This window comes from Galeopterus variegatus, unplaced genomic scaffold (assembly GCF_000696425.1).
Source record: "Galeopterus variegatus unplaced genomic scaffold, G_variegatus-3.0.2 Scaffold712, whole genome shotgun sequence".
Classification (NCBI taxonomy): domain Eukaryota; kingdom Metazoa; phylum Chordata; class Mammalia; order Dermoptera; family Cynocephalidae; genus Galeopterus; species Galeopterus variegatus.
The window spans coordinates 448451-471996 of NW_007726823.1; the positions used below are offsets into that span (position 1 = coordinate 448451).

The following is a 23546-nucleotide window of genomic DNA, read 5'->3' on the forward strand; positions in this document are numbered from 1 at the left end:
GGGCGCAACACCGAGGGTTGCGATCCGTTGCTGGACATGAAAAAAGACAAAAAGGAAGAAAAAAAAAAAAAAGAATTTTCCCATGTCATTAAATGTAATTTGAAAATGTGGTTTTAAGTTGCTGCCCCAAGGTCCCCCATGTAACCGACACAGTATCAGGGGCCCTTTCTCCTGTTTCTGACTTGTCGGCCGCAGATGAGGAGGAGGAGAGTTAGCACTGATGTGTCAAGCTCTATGGTGATAATTTATATTCACTACTTCACTTAATCATCACAATCCAACGAGGTAACAATGAAAATTAACCCATTTGTCAGATTAGGAACATGAGAATCAGAGACGCTGCCACAGATAACAATGCTAGTACGTGTCACAGCTAGGATTTAAATTTGGGTCTGTTTAATTACAAAGACTGTATTAGTATATGCACAGAGACAACTTTAAAAAACGTATAGTGAAATGAGATATTTGAAAATTAGAAACATGGCTCCTATTTTAGGTTACTGAAATAGATTTTCTAGCTCACACCAGGTGTGTCACAGAATCATCAGAACCTTCTAGTTATACAGTGATGGAAAGAATAGATTCCCATCAGCTGTGATAAAAATAAATGAATGCTTCTGGCAGACATTCATCAGTATTTTAATGGACAAACTAAATAACTCCATCTAAGAACTTTACTCATTCAGCAACTTGGGAGTACTTTTTCAACTAATTAATTCCAGCGGTCTCTTCGAATATAAATTTGGGTCAGAGTAAGAGCCTTGTCAGACAATAGGATTTCTAACAAGTGTTCTGAAAGTTTTCCAGCCCACAGCATTGCTTACTGGGCTGAGAAAAACAAGAAAAAGGAAAGCAGTAGAAGATGGCCTTTGCTCTTGCCTGGGCCCTCCTGAAGTCGCCAGTAAGGAATATGTAGGTACCTACCAGTGTCTGTACCCCTCATCATCAGCCAACCAGAAGTCAATAGATCAATGTATGAAGAATCTCATTCTGGTCCTCCTAGTTACCCAAAAATCTACCTGGCATGTCTGAGCAGGGCAGGAAGGCAATAGAGCAATGGAAAGGAACGTGCTGGAATGGAGCAGAAAGGCGACCTGGATGAGTCCTGAGGTTAGCTATTTACAGGGTAATCACACAAATAAACAAACATATTAAATATAAGGCCGATTTCACCTCATCAGAGAAGGTATAAATATGGAAGGCAAAAAGCTAGATATAACCATGTGTGGTTGGATCAGAACTGCAATTCGTGGTACTAGTGTGACCTCATAGTTCTTAATATATAAAGATATATTTAGAAATGCTCAGAGAATGATGGAGACACGTAAAAAGGACACGGGAGGCGGCTTGATGGGACTCCCATGATCCAAATCTGGGACAACTGAAGTAAGAAATAACGATAGGAATGGATTATAATTCAATGAATAACACAGACTACCATGAGTCCAAACTAATGTAAACAAATTAATGGAAAAAATAATGGGGAGAAAAGAAATATAGAAGGAAAAATCAAATTATACATTTGACAACCATCACAGTAATAATTAATTCAGGTAAGAAAGATGAATGAATGCTAAAACTGGTAAATGAAAGTAGAAAAAGAAACAAAATTTTTCACCATCTCAATGTATTTTCCTACAAAATATATATTCTTTCCAATGTTGAAATGTATAACCTTTTTCCAATAATGAGGAACCATCAGAAAAACCCAAATGGAGGGACATTTCACAAAATGCCTGGCCTCTAATCTTCAGGATGTCAAGATGACAGAAGGCAAAGACAGACTGAAGAGCTGCACCAGGCTGAAGGGGAGCAAAGAAGACAGGACAACTGGGCTCAGACCCCTTCACTACAAGCAACTACTGTGGTGGAGGAAATCTGAATGGGATCTCTGGACAAAGAACACAAAGGAATCTTTTATATAATTCTCATAAGTTTCCTATAATTTCAAGAAGACAGGACAACTGGGCTCAGACCCCTTCACTACAAGCAACTACTGTGGTGGAGGAAACCTGAATGGGATCTCTGGACAAAGAACACAAAGGAATCTTTTATATAATTCTCATAAGTTTCCTATAATTTTGAAATTGATTCAAAACAAAAAGTCTAAAAACTTTCTTCAGAATACGGGGAGTTTGGAAATGGCCTTGTGTGCCCCATTCCTCAGCACAGAGATGGTGACTTCTTTATGAAGACAGTAATGGAGGACCTCGCAGCTTACTGCAAAGCCATTACACCCACGGTGTCAGTATTTACAATTTTCTGTTCTACTTGAGGGAACTCTGCTTGGGGAGTTGGGACACTAAGTACCAATAAGGGTAAATTGCACATTCCAGCAGATGCAGAAATTCTATGCTTGGTTTGGGCAGGAAATATTAAAATTACTGATAAACATCTCAGTCCCTCATGCCATCCGAACCCCACAGACACAACAGACGTTGATGTGGAACGGGCATTCCCCAATCCACAGAAGAATAAAGACAGTCCCTTAACTTTTAAAACTTACTCTTACTGTTTCTAAAGGAAATGGAACTCCTTTAAACACCAGCACACACTCAGCACTTCAGCCAATTGCCTGAGAGATCAACCTTGAAAAGAGCATTATCAATAACCTTGACAAATTATGACTGAGATAAATGAAATGAAATGCAGTAAGAAAAAGTGAGCAGGGCTAAAGGTCATGGGAAGCTCTTCCTGCTTCGGGTTTTCTAAAATTTGCCATATAACCAGAAAACCACATGCCTAGACCTACCAGGATATAGACCTGGAGAAATGCCTTCACTGAGTGCTATTTTATTCCCTTAACTTACATCCAAAAATGGCCGAATGAAGAAAGTCTTTGTAAGCTCTGCAAAAGTAAAGCAACCTAATAACAAAAACCGAAGTAATACATTTCTTCTAGTATTGAACACTAAGAAAAAGTTGTCTCTGTGAGTATTCGAATAAGATGCAACCCCAGAAAATAAAAATTCTGTAGCCCAAGAGATTTTTGTGTGATTATGTGTGCTCTTGCTGACATGAAGCAATGTGCTAAACTTAGTGCCAATTACAGTCACCATCTCATTTCATACTAGGTTCCTGCAACAATCCTTTGGCATGTCCTTAACACTTTCTAATTATTTTTAAGTATTTTAATTGTTTAAAATTTTTTACATGTTGGTACTGGAAAATACATTAATATAAGTAAGAGATACAGAAAACTAGAATGAGAGCTGATACTAAGAACATATGATCATATAATGTTCAATACATTATAACCCTCCCATTTAAAAAATAGAAAGGCAAAACCTGACAAGATCACGACTACAACCACCTAGCTAGACACTGCAGATTTCAGTTTCTTGTTAGCATACCCACTTTCAAATACATAATGCTGACACCCACATTTTGCTCCTACTAAAACTCAAACAAGTTTTTTTTAACTATCTAAATATATTTCCAAAACTCTTTAAAAAATACTGCATAGCTTCTCAGTGCCTCAAAAACAAAATAAAAAACTTCTCAGTAAAGAATTTTCAAAATAACACTAGTACCTAAACTTCCTTTCTTTCTTTCTTTCTTTTTCTTGGCAGCTGGCTGCTTTGGGGATCCAAACCTGTGACTTTGGTGTTATAAGGCTGAGCTTTAACTAACTGAGCTAACCGGTCAGGCCCCAAAGCTTTCTTTAAGTTTTACAGTTCTTCTAAAAACAAGATACTGAAAACTGAACTGNTGTGACTTTGGTGTTATAAGGCTGAGCTTTAACTAACTGAGCTAACCGGTCAGGCCCCAAAGCTTTCTTTAAGTTTTACAGTTCTTCTAAAAACAAGATACTGAAAACTGAACTGCTGTGACTTTGGTGTTATAAGGCTGAGCTTTAACTAACTGAGCTAACCGGTCAGGCCCCAAAACTTTCTTTAAGTTTTACAGTTCTTCTAAAAACAAGATACTGAAAACTGAACTGAAGGGCCGGCCTGTGGCTCACTCAGGAGAGTGCGGTGCTGATAGCACCAGGGCCACGGGTTCGGATCCCATATAGGGATGGCCGGTTCGCTCACTGGGTGAGCGTGGTGCTGACAACACCAAGTCAAGGGTTAAGATCCCCTTACCGGTCATCTTTAAAAAAAAAAAAAAAAACTGAACTGAAATATATTACATCCGGCTCAATCTCTGAAAAATATTGGGATCAAGAAAATACATTCGTAAGCTTCCTAGCCTTCTACCTTTGAAGTGTGCCGCAGGCTGTCACGTGCCTTAACAATCATACTTTGTAGAACATGGTTCTCCCTATTCTACTGACCTCAAAAATAGTTACCTTACTACCAACCAGCATTATCATCTAATTTCCTCTCTCTAGTCTAGTCTATCATCTAGTCTCTTTTAACACAACTTTCACTTCCTGGGCTATGATGCCCTGTTCTAACAACATTTCCTGTAGTGGACTTCTGCTGCTAAGACTAACCTGGCATCTGGGGTCCTAATGTGGCATCATGAAGGACTGAAAAGACCAAGAGCTCCAGGACCAGACACACTGCAGTTCCAAGTCAAACACTGCCACCGAAAGCTACATGACTTTTTACTAACGGTCACATTCCTATCATGGCAAGATACAGAGTCTGGTTAAGAGTAGAATAAAACAGCATATGTAAACTACCTAACGAGGTCTGGCTAACTGTAGTTGATCAGCAGTGTCCTTAACCACTCTTTAGCACCGTTCACTCCAGTTTTTAACTTTGCACTGAAATAGAATGTTCCACTAGTAATAGTCAACACTTTGTCTGCCCCTGAACCCTTTCACAGTGGCTGAGAGCCATTCGTGACGGGTTGTCTAATTCCACAAGTGATGACCATGTGACTGATAGTCTGGGTCCCTTGGAAGCAGATCCCACCCCAGTGCAAGGCTACACAAGAATAACTCTCTGAAGTCTGCAGTGCTTCCACTGGCCCAAATGGCTATTAGACATCATGGGACTCCTTGACAGATACCTACGGGACCTGCTCAAACCTCCCTGGATACCTCTGCCTGCCATTCCCCAACACGGCTCTAGCTGGGCACAGATAAACCTCCTGTTTACTCTGTGTTGCTCCAGGTAAGCTGCCGTGTCTCGCAGGGAAATCCTGAAAAACAATCTTTCCAGTTCTGTCTTCCCACTGCTTCCCTTACACTGGAAAATCAGTTCTACTTAACTTGCACAAAACCCTTCCCAAGGTTACATCTATTGTTTTCCTTGTCTTCATCCCTTCTTTCTTATTTTGTAAAACCCTACACTACCATCCTTTGATACCTATTCTAAATACCAACTCTTTCATTCACACAATCGTCACTCAGCAATTACCTATGGAACCATCACTGCATGCCAGGCACTATGCTAGACGCTAATGAACAAACCACTGCAGCTACTTACTTCAGCATCATAATTATTTGCTGGCAGGAATACGAACCCATTTGATGATATCAAGAACCCAGGGGGCATCCTTAATACCCCACTCTCCCTCATGCCCCATAATCACTCTACAACCAGTTCTGCCAACTAAATATTGCTAGAATTCATCTATCACCCTTTAGGAAACATCTAGTCAAGAAAGCCACCTTTAGGAGTAAGCTAGATTCCATTCCACTCTGTTGCCATAACACACTGTACATCTCTCTATCACCGGATTAACCACAAAGCGATCAACAGCCCTTCCGGTGCCCTGCCTGCTCAGTGGTCTTGAGCTCTTATTCATTCGGCATTGCTAGAACTAAGCAGTTATCGACACACAATGCTGAAAAAATGCTTGCTGAAGAATCCCATGATTGAAACCAGAACCCTCTTCTTACACTTTTCTACAGGAATGAAAATTAAGTAAAAACAAATATACTAGATAAGAAAGAAGGTAAGCTTACTGGATTACACTCTAATTTAAAATAACATGGATTTTATCCTTCATTTCTAACCTTTGAATCTCAGCATAGCAAGGCACTTGAGAGCTCTCCTGTTTTGGAACCTCTGTGGAGAACTGATAGCATTAGAGTCACAGACTTCTGAGATAACTCTCAAAATTTAAATTCATAAACAGAAAAGAGATACTTAAGAAGTTATTTTAATATTTGATACTGGTAGTGAGTAATGTAAAGACACTGATTTTTTTTTTTTTTTTTAAATCACCCTCGTTTGATAAGTCTCCATTATATAATATCTAAGCTGGTCCTCAGGACATTCACCCATTATCCCACTTTGTGACTGGGATGTCAGAATCATTCAACCAACACCAAGTGAATGTCACCAAGTAGATCTACTGGTGCTACTGTCCAAAATATGTTTCAATTGCTCCCCAAACAGGAGTAGATAACAAAAGCATCTGATAAGAACTCAAACAAAACCAACAACAGAGAAAGACTAGTTACACAATCCTGTCTGCTCAACTGTCCCCTGCCAAGGATGGATACAGAAGAGAGTAAGGAAATGAAGATGAATGTTCTTATAAGCAACCACAAGTCAGATTACTAGAGTATTACAGGAAACACAACAGAACAAACGAAAGATGCTTCTTTGCATGGTTATAAAATTAACCTCTTAGCCATACTGTTAAACTTCCATATCTTTGGATTAGAAAGATCCTATCACCTACAGGATATAGTCTGAAAATGAAGAAGACTCTTAGAACAGACAATTAACACTTCCTTTCAAGTAAAGTAGAATTTTGCTCATGAAAATTATGTAGGATAGGGAAAAAAAATCACCTTAGAATAACTGAGATTCACCCCAAGAACACCAAATAACAATAATAACAAACACATAGTGTGAATATGTTTTATATAAATACAAATATAAGCAGCAACTTCTAGTAGGCCCTTTCCATATTATACATACTACAGTTTCAATAACGAACTTTTACAGAGGCCCAGAATTCTGTACACGTGACCACGACAACTGTAGGACTTCAGTTGAGGCTTCAGTGTTTGTTGACACATGGTCCCACCTCTCAGGGAAGTGAAAGGCATGTCACAGCAAGCTATGGTTCCAGTTGTGACATGTCTCAGCAAAGAAAGGCAGGGGGGAGATAGAGGAAGAGAAATTGTTTCCTTTATGACTTATCAAGAGTCATGCTAAAATGCTTTAATCTTTATTCACATTTAGTATTTTTTTTCATGTTCAATGGCCTTCGAACCAGTTAAATACAATGAAAAATATGTTTTAAAGTTATATTATTGAAATATATTGAATAATGATTGTCAGGATTGGAAACGGGCCACATATGAATAAATGTAGTCTATTCCTCAGTCCCCCAGAGAGGGCCATAAATACATGTATTTCTCTGTGCATTTGGATTTCTGATTTAGCCACAATGTATAAAATATATATATATATGTAATATATACATATATATATGTAATATATATATATATATATATATATGTAAGAAGGCAGCTGCTAAATTAAAATATATCTGTGTACAAAAAAGAGCTTTGCTTATTTTAGTTAAAACAAGGAAAGTATTATTGTGAAGAAACTTCTCTTGATAACCTAAAAACAAATCCTCAGGTAGCCAGTGTAGACGCATAAGCAAAAATTCACTCAATAAATATATACTAAGTGTGCATTATGTAGAAGTAAAGTACAACATAAGAAACAAATAGTACAATATCTGAAGGATATAAAAATTAAAATGACAAAAAACATAGTGTGTATACCCAACTTCATTACCTGTAAGCACAATCCATTTTGATACATCAAGCGTGGGAGACCTTTACCCATGGATGACCAGTCGCAGTTTGTGCAAGGCACTGCACCATGAAAGACAAATGCTTTCTTGTGTGTTAGCATTATTTCACCAGTTGTGATTTCTATTCCTAACCCAGAAGGCAAATGTGGGCACAGTCTGACTAACCAAACTCAAGAAGTGCAGGATGCAAAACTGCATATATGATGACGCCTGAGGTCATCTTAAATTTCGATGCTGGGTTACTGTACACTTCGATAAACTATTACTTACTATATTTTCTTTGTACGTATATTTTCTTTCAAAATTTCGTATATGAAATTTTGAGTCAATACATAAACTGTCCAATTAAAACACAAAATATGATAGCTACTGGCCATTAGACTTAGATGATCAAAATCTTACATCTCTAAAATTCAGAGTAACTTCAGAACCTATTATGGGCTTCAAAATGGTCTGCAAAAAATACTTCATGGTCACAATTAAAGTAATTCCCATCCATCACTGTAGGCTTCTCTGGAGGATTTAATACTGTGAAGTATCTTCATATGCCCAAAACAACCTTCACAGGATTATGAACATACTCAGGTCTTAATAAACAAATACTTATTTATTTAGAAACAAACAAATGTTTTAAATAGTGGCATAGTAATTTTAAGGCTAACTTATAACTAAATGCCATGAGGTAAAAAAAAAACGCACAATTCTCTTTGCATTTTGTATCTTATAAATAAAAATAGTATTGTTAAAATTACCTGTTTTTACTTCTATATTTTTATGTGTATATTTGTACATTAATTAAAGACTGGTGATGTGATCTTTAGGGACAAATACCAACCAAAAAACCAAATAAGAGGAAGTGTGGGAGCTGTGTATAACATGAATAAAGAATATAAACTTTACCACAATAAGGGGAACTACAGTAGAAAAGGACTGTTAATATGTTTAGTATCATGGCATCATTCAGACACCTTATAAAATACAACAGAGCTATAGAAAAGACATCAAAGCTCATACCCTGCAACTCTTGGCCCAAACTAACCAGAAATCCAAACTGCAAAAGAACAAATGACATAAGATGTTTACGTGTAATATGTTTCTTCTATAAAAACAGCATGATCGGGGCTGGCCCGGTGGTGCACTGGATAGTGCTCCACTTGGGAAGCGTGGCGGTGCTCCCACCCGAGGGTTCGGATCCCACATACAGACCGGTTCCCGCTCACTGGCTGAGCGAGGCGCGGGAGCAACACCGAGGGTTGCGATCCCGTTGCCAGTCCCCAGTCCAGTACGGGGGCAACACTGAGGGTTGCGATCTGTTGCCGGACACGGAAAAAGACAAAAAAACAAACAAACAAACAAAAAAAAACAGCATGATCCATTGACGTGAGCCATGATCCTAAGTACCAACTAAGCTGACCGTCCCCAGTCCGGTACGGGGGCAACACTGAGGGTTGCGATCTGTTGCCGGACACGGAAAAAGACAAAAAAACAAACAAACAAACAAAAAAAAACAGCATGATCCATTGACGTGAGCCATGATCCTAAGTACCAACTAAGCTGACCGTCCCCAGTCCGGTACGGGGGCAACACTGAGGGTTGCGATCTGTTGCCGGACACGGAAAAAGACAAAAAAACAAACAAACAAACAAAAAAAAACAGCATGATCCATTGACGTGAGCCATGATCCTAAGTACCAACTAAGCTGACCAGGTATCACCCACAATGAGAACTCCACAGCCTGAGTTCAGAATATTCGCTGAAGTATCTGAGCATATAAAACCTTCGGATCAAGGAAAAAGCAAGTCTAATAATAATTAACATAAAATAACAAGATTTTATTTAGATATAGATTTTTAGCACACAGACATATGAGGGAATCAGTGAGGTCCTTAGTAAACTGAACAGAGATAAGGAAAAGGGATACCATGGGATAAATACCTATAGGAAATAATTCCTTATTTATTATCTAGTACATAAGTTATATCCCCAATTTTATAATAAGCTAGTATCTTTACTGACACAAACATTACTTAAAAGTCAAAACCATTAAAATATCTGCATGTTAAAATGGTTCAGCAGTTTATAAAGATTAAGTATTTATTAGAATAATACTCTGCTTATCAAATTTTCGGATATAAAAAATTTACATGACAAATGCCATATCTTATTGCATCACTATTTAGATAAAAATACAAATAAAATGCCAAATTCTAGATTTAAATAAATCAAAGCCACCAAACAAACAAAATAACAACTATAATGTGACATTATGAGCTAAGAGATGCCTAATTAGTAACAAGGTCAAGATTAAGAATCACAACCATTTAGAAAGTTTCTTAAGTGCATTGTAGAAAGAGAATTTCTTCCTCAGGGAAGTCCCAATTTCTTCTGACAAACTGGACCAGAAACAGCTGACAAAGTAAGTAAAGACATGACAGAGGGTGCTATTGACCTGAGAGATCTTTCCGGCTGTTATGTCCACAAACAAAAGCTCTCTTAATTAATGAAATCTCAACTGCAGAAAGAAAATTCCATTTGGCTCCTTCAGAAAATGAACTGTATAGAGAGTTGAATCAGTAGGTGAACCATTTAATTTTCCACCTCAAACTCAACATCAGCCAAAGTAACCCTATCATAATACAATAATTACCTAGAAGCAAGGAATTTTCTCTTGTTGGTTAGATCAAGAAATGGCAGAATACCAACAAATCCATGATTGCCCTTTTGTACAAGTTTCCAGTACGCTCTGTGAGGATACTTCAAAAAGTTCACGGAAAATTCCTGTTATTTTTCAATTCTATTTTTCCACAAACTTTCTGAAGTACCCTCACATCCCTTCCAATCAAGAATTTGCACATCCATCAGTATAATAATGTTCATGTCCTAAGTCCAAAGAAATTGTGTGGAAGAAGTAAACATAATCCATATTAGGATACATCATGACCAGAGACTGGAACAACATATAGAGAGCTCCAAAACGTCACTGGGAGGCACAGAACACTATTGTTTTATTTTGTTTGTGGAGTAAGAAAGCAATATAATCAAAGAGTTATATTTCTGCAGTAATAACCTATCAACACAATGAAGTAGAAAGGACATAAAATATTAAGGTCATATCATGAATTCACAGGGAGGGGTTGAAATAAGAAATAGGCTCAGTTATGTGCATCACTAGGCAGTAAGAGGATAAACACACAGGCTCTGGACATAGTCCTACTTACTTCAAATCTTGATCCCAATACTTGCTAACTGTTTGAACTTAGACACGTTTCTTATGAATCTCTTCTCTAAAGGGCATTAATAATAATGAAAATCAATGGTATTCAACAATTGTTCGATTAGTATTGTGAAAAAAGTTTGTTACCTTTTTGAAACCTCAAAATACAATTTATTTTGTATTTGCTTTTGTTAGACAAAAACAGAAAGATATACCCCCCAAAATACTGGTTTCCAAGTGGAGGTCCGGGAAGGAATACCATAGAGAAGATAGGACAAAAGTAAGCATGACAAATGCCACAAGCAGTTGACCCCATGTGGCCAGGACATAGGAGCCTGTGCCGTACTTTAACCTATTTGTATGTTTAAAATTTTCGTAAGAAAATGCTGGAAAAATACTAAAACAAAGCAAATGTAGACAATAATATCTAACTTTTAAAAATAAAATTACATATTATAACAGAAAAGTTTGTAAATACGGAATTAATAGAAAACATTCTGATTTTTACAATCCATTTATTGTTTAAAAGTTTTAAGAGTACAATTTAGAATGTCATACTTTTAGCTGTGGTATTTTATTTCTTTAATTTTATAATATGAACATGATTTCTGAAATAAAAAACTAATTAGCCAAGGTAATTATATAATATAATGTTTTGATTTTTTCCAATGATATCAGTAAAATTTACTATATATTTAAAAAGGATATCTACTTTAACATAATGAATTCATTAAAGTTAAATTTTATAAAGCAGAAAAAGTGCTATGGGAACCACTGATGAGTCACTTAAATCTCTCTAACAAATACATATGAATAAAACCAAAATGTTCGCTAAATTGTATAATCAACAATTATTTATGTTATCAGACCATATTTTTTTTTTTAAAGGGTATAAAAAAGATCTTTTTTTTTTTAACTACTTCTTAATCCTTTGCCTTCATAATAAAAATAGTTTGCTCTGTTTGTAAAATATCATCCACAATGCAATCAGGGTACTGAAAACTGTGTCAAAGGACAAAATCTTATGGACTGTCCTTCAACAAATTGAACTACTTACTACTTCACTGGGAATTTTACATTTAAATCAGTCATTAAAAACATTTCAAATAAACACACTTTAGGATCACTTCAAATTGATATCAATCATTGAAAAAACAAAGGGTATAATTTGCCATATACATTTTTATCAATGCTACTAAAACACGATTTCAGCACTGCAGAGTGAAGACTGGGAGCTACACATCTAATGCAAACAGCCGCTAATGTCCACCTGCCGCTTGCATCACTTTTTCCACCATTCAGTTACTAAGAATTTTTTCATACTATTTTAAAGATTTATTAACAAATCATAATTTCTAAGTTTTCTACACAATTAGGGACTTCCACTTCCTTATAGGATATACAGATGGCGCAAGCCAAAGCCCCCTCATAGCAATGACCATAACAGGCAGGATTAATTACGACAACCATGCTCTTAAAGATATCAAGGAAGCTGTGGGAGCTACCAGAACTGAATGAACTAGATGAACTAGAGGAAAGAGCCCCTCCAAGCTAAGCTAATGACAAATGGCCACTTTCTCCCCCAGGTCACTTGGCAATCCCACCTAAGCTACACATCAAGCTTGACCCAGGCCAAGGGGCTCCACTGAGGTAAAAGAAAAAGAGCAGAAATACTGGCCTTCACACAGGGCTGATGTAACAGAATGGAAACTAGAGGAACCCAGATTCAAGGCTGATCTTCCCAGGACATTGGCTTGGGCATGGTGAGGGTGCAGAGGGGACAGGACTGTAATGTTTTCTATGGTCTCATAGCACTGAGGAGACAAAGCTCTGTTAGAGAGACAGGACCTGTCACAAACACAGTCCGACCCTCAAGAGATCTGCCAGACATTAAAGGTGCATGGGGTGCGAGCCTAAAGAACTAAGTCAAAAGTCTCTACAGGGCACAAGTAGACTTTGTGCAGTCTCCAGGGCTGAGGAGAAAGGGGCCATGCCCACATGTCTGAGCTCGATCAAGAACACAGGATGTTTAAAAAAAAAAAAAAAAAACAGGGATAAACCATAGGGGGACTGAGTCTTACTAAAACTGCAAGCCAGCCCCCATGCAGCTCAACCCCTTGTTGGATGAAATACCACTCTCACCTTTTCTGTCTAAGTGAGAGAGTGGGCCATCTTCCTGGTTAGATGATATGATCTGGGCCTCTATGTTTTTAACACACCACATCAAGCATACAACCAAGAAATTACCAGACATGTAGACAGCCAAAAAAATGAAATCAATAATTCAGGGCAAAAATAACTAAAGACTGAAATAACTATGATCATCATGTGAAAGAAAACAGATAAAAAGAGGGACAAGAATGGATTAAAAAATGCAGATCTGCAACAGAAATTTTCAATCTATGTGAAAAACTCAGGTGAACATTCTAGAACTAAAAAACTAAAATATCCTTCATTGAGGATTTGCTGGATGGCTTAAAAGACAAGTAGACATAGAAAAGGACAGTCAATAGAAAATGTTGAAACTGACAACTAAGGAGAAGAAAGCAGGGAAAGAACAGGTCACAGCATAAGAGACATGTGGGATCCATATAAAGGCCAATGACGAAGGTACTAGAAGTCCCTGAAAAAGAGGGAGACAGACAGAAGCAGAATCTAAAGAAGTAATGTCCAGGAAGTTCCAAAACTGAGGAAAGATATCAACCCCCACATAAAAGAATTGCATCAAACCTCACAGCAGAACACACACACATACACACACCCCCAATTATATCAAAATGTTAATAACCAAAGACAAAAAGAAAATCATAGAAGCAGCAGGGTGAAGGGAAGAGACATTCTTCCAAGGAACAACAATAGGTTATCTAGAAAGGAAAAAAAAAAAATGTTGGAAAACCAAATTCTGGCTGTTCTATCAGAGTATAGAGAAAGACTGGATTTAAAATGGTTTATTTGAATCAGACTAAAGAAGTCTTATAGGCATTTTATTAAGTAGTTCTCTATGTATTAGAAAATTTATATCTCAGTTACATTTCACAGCCTTCTGAGATAAATATTATTATTACTTCTTTTCACACACAAGACACTCTGAGCTACTTGCCAAAGGTCTCACAGTTCCTAAGTGGCAGAGCTAAAACACACATCGAGAGCTGTCTGCAGCAATGGTTACGCTCTGAAATTCTCTGCTATGAGGCTTCGTTCACAGAGAAAGAAACAAGAACACTGGTAAAATGACAGAGGTTTCCTAAAAGAAAGTTAAGAGAATAATCTGCAAAGATTAAAGCAATGAAATAAAGAAAAAAATAACTGAATCAACACACAAAGGGAACCTCAAAATACGGGTAACAGAGAATAAAGTTAAGAAGTTAAAATGAAAACAAGTAGGATAAAATAAAACCAAACTATACTTGCCTGATCCAACCAATGATATACTCATAAATTAAACATGGCATTTGACCACATCACATTATTTACTTCTTTCTCTATCTGCTAACAGCTTAAGACTAAGCACAGGCTATAACTGTATAATGCTACTCAGCCTTAAAACACTCGTGAATTTCACAGCATAATCCTAATGAATTCTAAGATGGCCATTCAGTTTAACAAGTAGTGAGATCACTAATAAAAAAAAAAACTGCATCATCTTTGGTCTTTAAATAAAATATAAAACAAGAAAATAACTATGAAACAGTTTCATCAATATCTCAAAAGAAAGAACACAAACAACATACCAGAACCAGCAAATTTACAAACGAGTAACTATAAAATTTTATGATGTGCAAAATGCCAACCATAAAATTATCACATTTTAAAAATATTAAAGTAGAAACAGAATAAATCATGGAATAAAAGCCTCTCATATATAAACCTACCTCAAAACCATAAACATATAAAAATGTGTTTTTAGGAAAAATTAAAAAAATAACTCTTGCTGGGAGAATCACAAAAGACAGCACCAAAGAAGTCCTTTGGCAATCATGTGGTGCCACGGCACTCAAGACATCTGTCATCATGAACGCCTCGTTAGATTACACATAAGAGAATGACAGTAAGGATGATGTCAGCATGGACTCACCTGTAATAACTCACATGAGGAAAAATAAAATGGAACTGGAGCTGGTAAACCTGTTCTGGGGACAGTTTTGACAATATAGAGGCCAGTCACAAGTGAGGAGACCCACTGATTTCTTCTATCATCACCATTAGCAAAAAAGCACTGATTAACAAAGCCTGGGGCCAAGGCCTAGGTGCAATCTTGAGGTCTGATATTACACAATCCTAGGGCTAGGAAAACAAATGGAATCTCAAATTTCATCCAGTTCAATAAAATGAAATTAGAATTTAGTAAGATTTTAAATACCTAATTCTGTGTCCTGATGTTACCAATATTTTAATCCAAATAAGAAATCCTTCCTTGAAGCACTTTTGTTACTTAGCTTTGAGATATCCACACACACTGTTTTCCCTTACAAGTACACTGCAGCATCTTTTTCATCTTCCTGACCTCTAAATGGACTACCCACAGCTTGGTCCTTGTCCTTCTCTCTTCCCTACTACAGTTTCAGTGATTTAGATACCTCGACCCTCAGACCTGGCCTCTGCCTTCAGTTCTAGAATTATACATACAACCTCCCATTCAATATCTCCACCTGAATACCTGATAGTATTTCAAATCAATCTCTTGATTCCCAAAGACAGCTCAAAATGTGCTCCTCTCACAGTCGTCTCCATCTCAGTCACTGGCACGATCATTCATTCAGGTGATTCCATTCACGATTCCTCTCTTTCACTCATACCTCACATACAATCAATCCTTCAACAAGTGCCATCACCTGTGGCTTCATCGCAAACCTGACCACTGTGTCCAAACCACCATCGTCTCTCCTTTCATTCTTTCTTCATGCCGTGCCCTTCAGGCTCACTGACCTCCAGACACTCTGAGGATACATGGATACTTTCAAAGGATACATGAACACAGATCGCATAAAGTTACCAATTCCTGATCCCTCGCTCCATTTACACTCTTTCATTTTATTGAAAAGCCTAAGAATGCTCTTGAAGTAGAACCACATGCCAGTTCTCACTACCCACATCCCCTAGTTATTTCATAATTCCTTTTTATTTCTTTAAAGAATCCTGGGAAATGATTTGTTATAAATCACACCCTAACTGAAATTTAACAAAAGAAAGGCATTCTTCTCACACACCAAAGTGGTAAAAACCACTGGAGCATCCAAGTGTTAAAAACCACTGGGACACCAAAGAAACTATCATTATTAGAAAAACCTTTTTAAAATCAAGTTGCCTTCAGCCTGGGGTAGAGATTTCAGTCTTTGCTTGCTCATACATATTTCTATCAAGAGAGAAGCATGACATTAGACATGGGGCCCCTGGCCTAACTTCAGATGTCCTAAATTCAGGTATATTGCAGACACGATAGAGTAATAACAATTTTCACTTAAAAGTCTCGCCTCATTCATCTCAATTATCAATGAAGCATGTCACTTCTGAGAGCAATATAAAAGAGAATAGGTAAGAAACACTGAAGAGAGTAGAACCTCATTTCACTCAGGAAGAAGCATCATGCCTTATCTAAGAGTGGGATTACTCAACTTTTTGTTATCATTGCTTTTTCAGAGAACCGTGGGAAGCAATTTGTTATACCACACACCCTATATGCAATTGTACTGTTGAGAGTCAGGAAAAAAGCACTTTCATTCATCCATGGTTCACAGCTGCACACTTTTTGTGAGCTCAAGGAGGAAGAGGTGAGTTCTACATTTTCTTCGCACAGAAGAAAATTTTGCTTTTGACAAAATACACAGAACTGGGTAATTTATAAAGAAAACGAAAGCTATTGCTCAGACTTTCTGAAGCTGGGAAGTCCAAAGTGCAAGGAACATATCTGGTGGTGGTTTTGGGGGTGGCAACAGTAACGGCAGGGTATCACATTGCAAAAATGGTGGAGCAGAGAGAGAGAGACTAACCTCCTCATTCACTCTCCTTTGAAAGCCCTCCAAACCACACCCTTAACCACCATTTTTAATCCATTACTAGGGCATGGTCCTACAATCTAATCACTTCTTCAAGGCCACACCTTTCAATTACCATAATAGGATTGCCCACCCTCTTAACACTGTCACAATAGGGATCAAGTTTTGGGGGGACACTCTATCCGAGGCAACCAATATCACATTTCTACCATGTACTCATTTACTACCTTTCCTACCATGTACTCTTTAAACTTAGATTTTAAGTCTAAAAAATATAATTGATTCTACCATAATGACATAATATGAAAAATACATTAACATATGTAATATATAAATAATATACCTTATAATAATTAGAATTCCATTTATAAGCCCTGAATTACAATATCTCAATATCATTTGTGTTTACTACTTCTTTCCAGACTTCATATCATTCTAGTAATAAATATCTTAATCAATGGGCACAAGAATTAAAATTTTAAAAATTATCTCCATCTCAATAAGAGATGCAATTCCAATGACATCATACATTTTATGTTTAATAATTATCAAATTTTATAGGTTTTGTTATTTCACACAACTGTGTATTAATACTAATTATAATGATAATCCTTTCTAGACATTTTCAACACTTAGCACTTTATGGACAGATATTACAAAATAAAAAATATTATATCAATGTGCGTTGTGTATATATATACAATTATATATATAGACATACAGTTACCCAGAAATAACAGGACAATCATTAAAATATTTTCACATATAAATACCATAAAATAAAACTGTGCGGGAAATGAAAGAAATATATGAATTGAAGAAGAAAAGTAACGATAAATTTTCTGAGTTAGAGAAGAGCTTATTTGGATACATTTTTTAAGTGGCACAAGTATTATTTTATATATTAATTTTTACACTAGAAATTATTTCCTGTCCAACTGTTTAGACTTAGGATGAAAATGATTAGGTGCCAACTTAAAAATGTTGGGGGTAGGTGGAGGTCAGGAACAGAATTTTGAAAAATTATTGCAGCAGGATCTTGAGCACCACTCTACAGTGCAACTAGTATAATGCTTCAAAGTGTCATGTGCCCTATTAAAATCTTCCCATGAATATCCATGGCACAAAGAAGACAAGCCCCTCACCAGGACTCTCAGGACCCTGCGTGATTTGGCTGCTTCTAATGTCTTCTTAAAACACTTGCCTCTCTGTGTATATTACAGCCATAGTGACCCTACTTAAGTAAATCAAAGATAGCCCGTGTGGTTCCTACTTCAAAATCTTTGCACTTTCTAATTCCCCCCACCTAGAATACTCTTTGATATGTCCTTTCTCATCATTCAGGTTTCTACTCAAAATGCCTCCATAATACATGGGCTCTCTCTGTACTATTTCTTACAACTGTATGTGAGTCTACAATTATCCCAAATAAAAAGTTTTTTTAAATGCTTCAGAGTTACCCTCCCTGAGCAGTGTATCTAAAATCACTACCCTCTTGCTCGCCTGCCACTTCCCATCCCTTTACCCAACGTCATCTCCACACCACTTACTGCTTTCTAACATTGTTTATGTGCTCATTCACTTCCTTCCCTTATTTTCTGACTCCTCCATGAGAATGGAAGCTCCATAGAGCATTTATCTTGCTCACAACTCTATTCCCAGAACTTAAAACCAGTCCGAGCCTCAGAAAATTTTTATGCTGGACATAAATGTGACTTGCAGTTATAGAATACCTGCTAGATATCTAGACGATAGTAATCTTATTTAATATACCCCTTAGGAGAATTTTATGAGAAAAGAGTTACTTTCCATATTTTTAGTTGAGTAAACTGAGTTTCAGAGGTTAATGAACTTGGTCAAATTGCAACAGTTAATAAAATGAGTGATGGAACAAAAATTTAGGTGCTCGATTTTAATAATCCTGTGCTAGGAATTTCATCCATTATGACATATTGTTGTTTTATTTCCCTAACAGTACTTTTCATTTGTTATCTTATTTGATCCTCACAGCAGTCTACATTTTATCATATCAGCTTTACAGGTATGAACTAAGACTAAAAGAGTCAAAGATATTTGTCCAAGAAAATAAAGCTACTTAGGGAAAAAGCTGGAACTCAGGTCCTCTAACCCCAGCTCCAGCTTTCTTTCTACAAGAAAGACACAGACTAAAACAGAGATTTAAAGTAACTTAAACGAGGTTACACAGCTGTATACAGACAAGGCTGAATTAAAACTAGGGTAATTGGTTATTAATCAAATGAAGCTTCTAACATATCACAGTGTGCCACTGTCAAAGGCTTAAGAGTTTACAATTGTCACAGACATTCCAAGATATGATAAAGACTTTGGTTATGAACACTGGCCATGATAATGAAAACATAAGTAGTCCAAAGTAAGAGATGCAGTTTAACTAGGATGTAGAGTACATGCCTTTGGTTACACTAGACCATTGTTCAGTCACTGCTCTAGCATGGTGCAGAAAACCTAAGTGCACACATGTTGGCTTTGAGTTCTAGAAAGAATAATCTTATGAATATTTAGTATTATTTAAAAATATGCTCCCATGTCCTAGGTAAACATGAACATGTAATTTAAAAATCAGGATAAAAATTTCTGATGATTCAAAAAGATTTACCTCAGTAGAAAAATACAAAAGAAAACAAACAAAAAAACCCAGTATATTAGAAATAAGAAAGTCTTTGTAATGTATACACCCACATGGTCTTCCATTAAACAAGAGAGAATGAAATAGTAAAAAAGTTGAGAAATCAAGTAGGAATATCACTATTTTCTCACAAAAACACCACAACCCTTGATTTGCTTGCACAATGCTCAAATTGATGTTAAAATAAAAATTAAAAACTTAAAAACAACAATAAGTTCCAGCTAAAATAACAAATACAATTTACACTGATTCTTCCTCGTCTCTAGCTGTATTAGGTAGAGACATTCTCTAAGGGAGTGTTTTCATTTCTACCTCACAATGCTCAGACATCAATAGGAAAACTTGGGATGAGCAACAGAAATCAGGTCTCTACTCTAAACAATCATAAATTTTCATGATAAAATTTTTAGATTTCTTCTCCCCTCATTATAAAAATAAAAAGTTGTGGGGAAAACAAAAGATAATTAGGATATCAAAAAATCCGATAATGCCAGATTTAACAGTATGCTTATGTTGCAGTCTGCTACTAAACAATTTGTATTGAAAATGTAAGTAGATATTTATCTCTATCACTACAACTATAAATAGAAAAGTATAAATCAGACCACTGTGACAGTTCAAGTGGAGAATTTAGGAGGAAAAGCAGAAAGATTTTCAGCAATATATGACAAATTTAATTATTTATTTAGGCTTAAATCTGGTAAAAATGTAATCAAATTTTAAAATGCTATCAAAGCAGATTATTAAATTGCACAAGAAGATGAAAGACAAGATTATTTTCATTATAAAAATGAGAAATTCTGATCTAAGAGCCTAAGTAAAAAGAAAAAAGAATTACTTTCATGATGGCAGGTGACTATGTTTTAAAATAGTCTTTCATCATACAAAAATGTACCTCCTATAACATAACAGAACTTTAACACAGGGGGGAAAAGAGGTCATTTTTTAAAGTAAACTGTTGTTATAAGGTAACTTTTAATTTGTGCACATAATGTAAATTGCTATGGTGAATGCATGTCGGGTCACTGAAACAACGGTAGCTGAATTCAGATGTGACCCTGCAGCCCAGGTGTTCAGGAAAAGTGCTGTTAACAGTGAGGATTGATGATCTAATCAAACTGTCACAGCCAGATCCTCGGCAGGGTGGTTGGAGGGGAGGGGGAGGAGGATAATATTCAGAAAGCAAGCACATGCTTAGTGTTACTTTAAATTGATGCTGACATTTTCAATTGTAAAAAGAAATTTTTTCCTAAGTAATATAGGAAACAACTCAGCTAACCTTCCGGAGGATATCAGATAATCATGGTAGGTTGCTGTGCAAAAGCTAACTTCTTAGAAATGTGAGCACATATGAAACACAAATAATCAAACACTTTAGAGATTTACTATAGTAATCAACATTTTAATTACTTTCTGTTTTCTTAGATGTACAGTACTACTGTGATGAATATTCTCTCCATGTACAAACAAAGCAATATTTTTAGCCTGGTATTTGCATCTGGTGGCAAAAAATTCCCACAAGGATACAAATCACCAAGAGTCACATGCTGATTAATCTAAGTCTTCTAAAGTCACGTGTTAATTACATTAATTAATATGCTCTTTCCTAATAATGCTATGCATTTGTCACATGGCATGCATACTGAAACTATGACTGGATGTCAGCTTTAAAAAAAAAAAAAAAAGGCCAAACCTGAAATACTAAGACTTTTTAAAAAACTCACTGGTGATGGTAATTTTATAAAACTTAGTACCTAGTTTTTAAAGTAACAGTTCCCCTTAGAAAATCAATAAACGGATCTACAAATGTGTAATGATTTACAAAGAATCCAAGTGTGCAAAGAAGTACTCTCCACATAAAAGAAAAAAAAGACAATGAAATACGTCCAACTTCAGCTGAAGTCTTCAGCCGGTCTTCCCACTTCAGGTTCATCAGTTGTTAACAGTGCTCACAAAGACTTTCGACTGTAGCAGCACCAGCGCATTCCTGTTATTCTGTATTCTTGGCAGTGTACTGAGCTTTCGATATGCAACCTTTACTCTGCAGCCAAGGACAATCGTTTGTTAAATTGCCTCATGTTTTCAAAGCACGTTATAAAGCATTCTCTTGAAAATTTTTTGCTCCGTCATTCCTGACCTTTTTGAAACTGTGCCCCAGTAAGTATTAATATTGATAAAAACCATATTATCTCTGTCATTCACGGCTGACACACAGACTCAAGGTAACACAACACAGCTTCCCTGGTTCTTAAAATATACAAATATGACAAAAGTAGAAATACCAAACTTTCTTTTTGTGGAATCAGAACAAGCTCATAGTAAGTTTCTGGTAAGAATGGCCCATTCTTTAAAATCACTCTCTTTAAATTTTCTAACAAAATCTAGTAAGAGCTAAAAGAAACCACATAAAGTATTTCAGAAATTCAACTTAAATACTATTAATACATACCAGGGAAATTCTTTTCTCCCAAAAGTAAACACTATTCATCCTTAATGCAAAATGAATTTTGCCATTTTCAGTTCTTTATAAAGAAAAATCCCATAGATGTATGGTAGATGCCTGCTGATCAGCAAGTCCTCTTTCTCAGGACATGGAAAGTGTCCAAGGTCTCTCCACTTAGGAGAGGATGGTTGGGCAGCAGCATATCTATGAGCCAGAGGGCTGGGTGAAGAGGGGTATCCCCATTAGGGGTGAAACTGCCAGTAAGAAGGAACCCACAGCAACCACAGTGCTGACCACTGTCCTCCAACCCTCCCCACAAGAGCATGGGAGGAAGGGGATGATAAAGCTTTCACTTGACTTTTTACAGGTAACAAAACTGGCTAATAACTATAAGGTGGTAACGTTGGACCTAGTTCTCACTGGCTACGCCCACAAAGTGTTCAAAAAAGTCTCAATCTAATTTTTTTTTAAAGGAATGTATTATCATATCCATTACAAATTGGGGATTGTTGAATTCTATATGGTCTGAAATACTTTAGAACTCCTATACAATGGAAAGTAAAAAAAGAAAACTTTTCTACCATCATGTGGCTGATAACTAGCTTTTGTTAGAACAAAGACTGCCATATTTATCATTAATCTTTACTTGACAATTTATCACAAACTTAATTATTAAAGTTTTCCTGAAACATCAAGTTCAATAAAACATGTACACATTAAAACTAGTAAATGTAAAAATATTCAATCTATAGTTAATACATTAAGTATTATTTTTTTCTTCCACTGGATAATCACTATTTGATATTTCAAACACCCAGAACATTTCACAGAATTTTCCATCACAGCACTGTTAACAAAAAGGAAGAGGCAATGAGTAAAAGAAGAATCCTAGAACTGACCTGAAGCAAATTAGAAATTTCTTTGAAATCTTACTTTTTAAAAAATTTTGCTGCATAAAATAAGGACTAATTTTAATATAAAATTAGCATTCTTCCCACTCCCTCCAATACATACAATAAACATACATGCATTGTTAGTAGGACCATGAAGTAGAAAACTGATCAAATTCCTTTTCCACAACAGTTCCTACTGCAGGATTTATATTAGGAAAATAATAACTTGGAAAAGATTTATACATAGCATTGTCTACACAGTAAAAACTTAGAAATGTTATATATTCCCATTACCTAGTAACATTATGATACATATAAACAATAGATTAAAGGCCATTAAAATTATAAATCTGTATTTATAAAGTTACATGGAATAGTACTCATGTACTATCTAGTACATATGGACTAGATAAACTAAGTTGCAAAACATTAGACATAACTATATGTAAATAGTATAATTAAATACCTGTATTTATACATATACATGAGAATGGAGAGATGTTCCCATTGAGGGACATTATAGAAAGCTAACAGTGACTGTCTTTAAGTGATGAGATTTGTGATTCTATTTTCTTTATTCTTCATAATTATATATGTTGATTACATCTTTTAACAAGAAAAATAAAATGTTTTATTTTTTGAAACGATTCTG

The 23546-nt window shown here is 36.1% G+C and overlaps 1 protein-coding gene across 1 annotated transcript in view; it reads right to left on the minus strand.

Annotated features, from left to right (window-relative positions):
* LOC103589677 (zinc finger protein 407-like) overlaps positions 1-23546 on the minus strand; it is a 344176-nt gene that overhangs the window by 253040 nt on the left and 67590 nt on the right. The gene's annotated exons all lie outside the window — the stretch shown is intronic.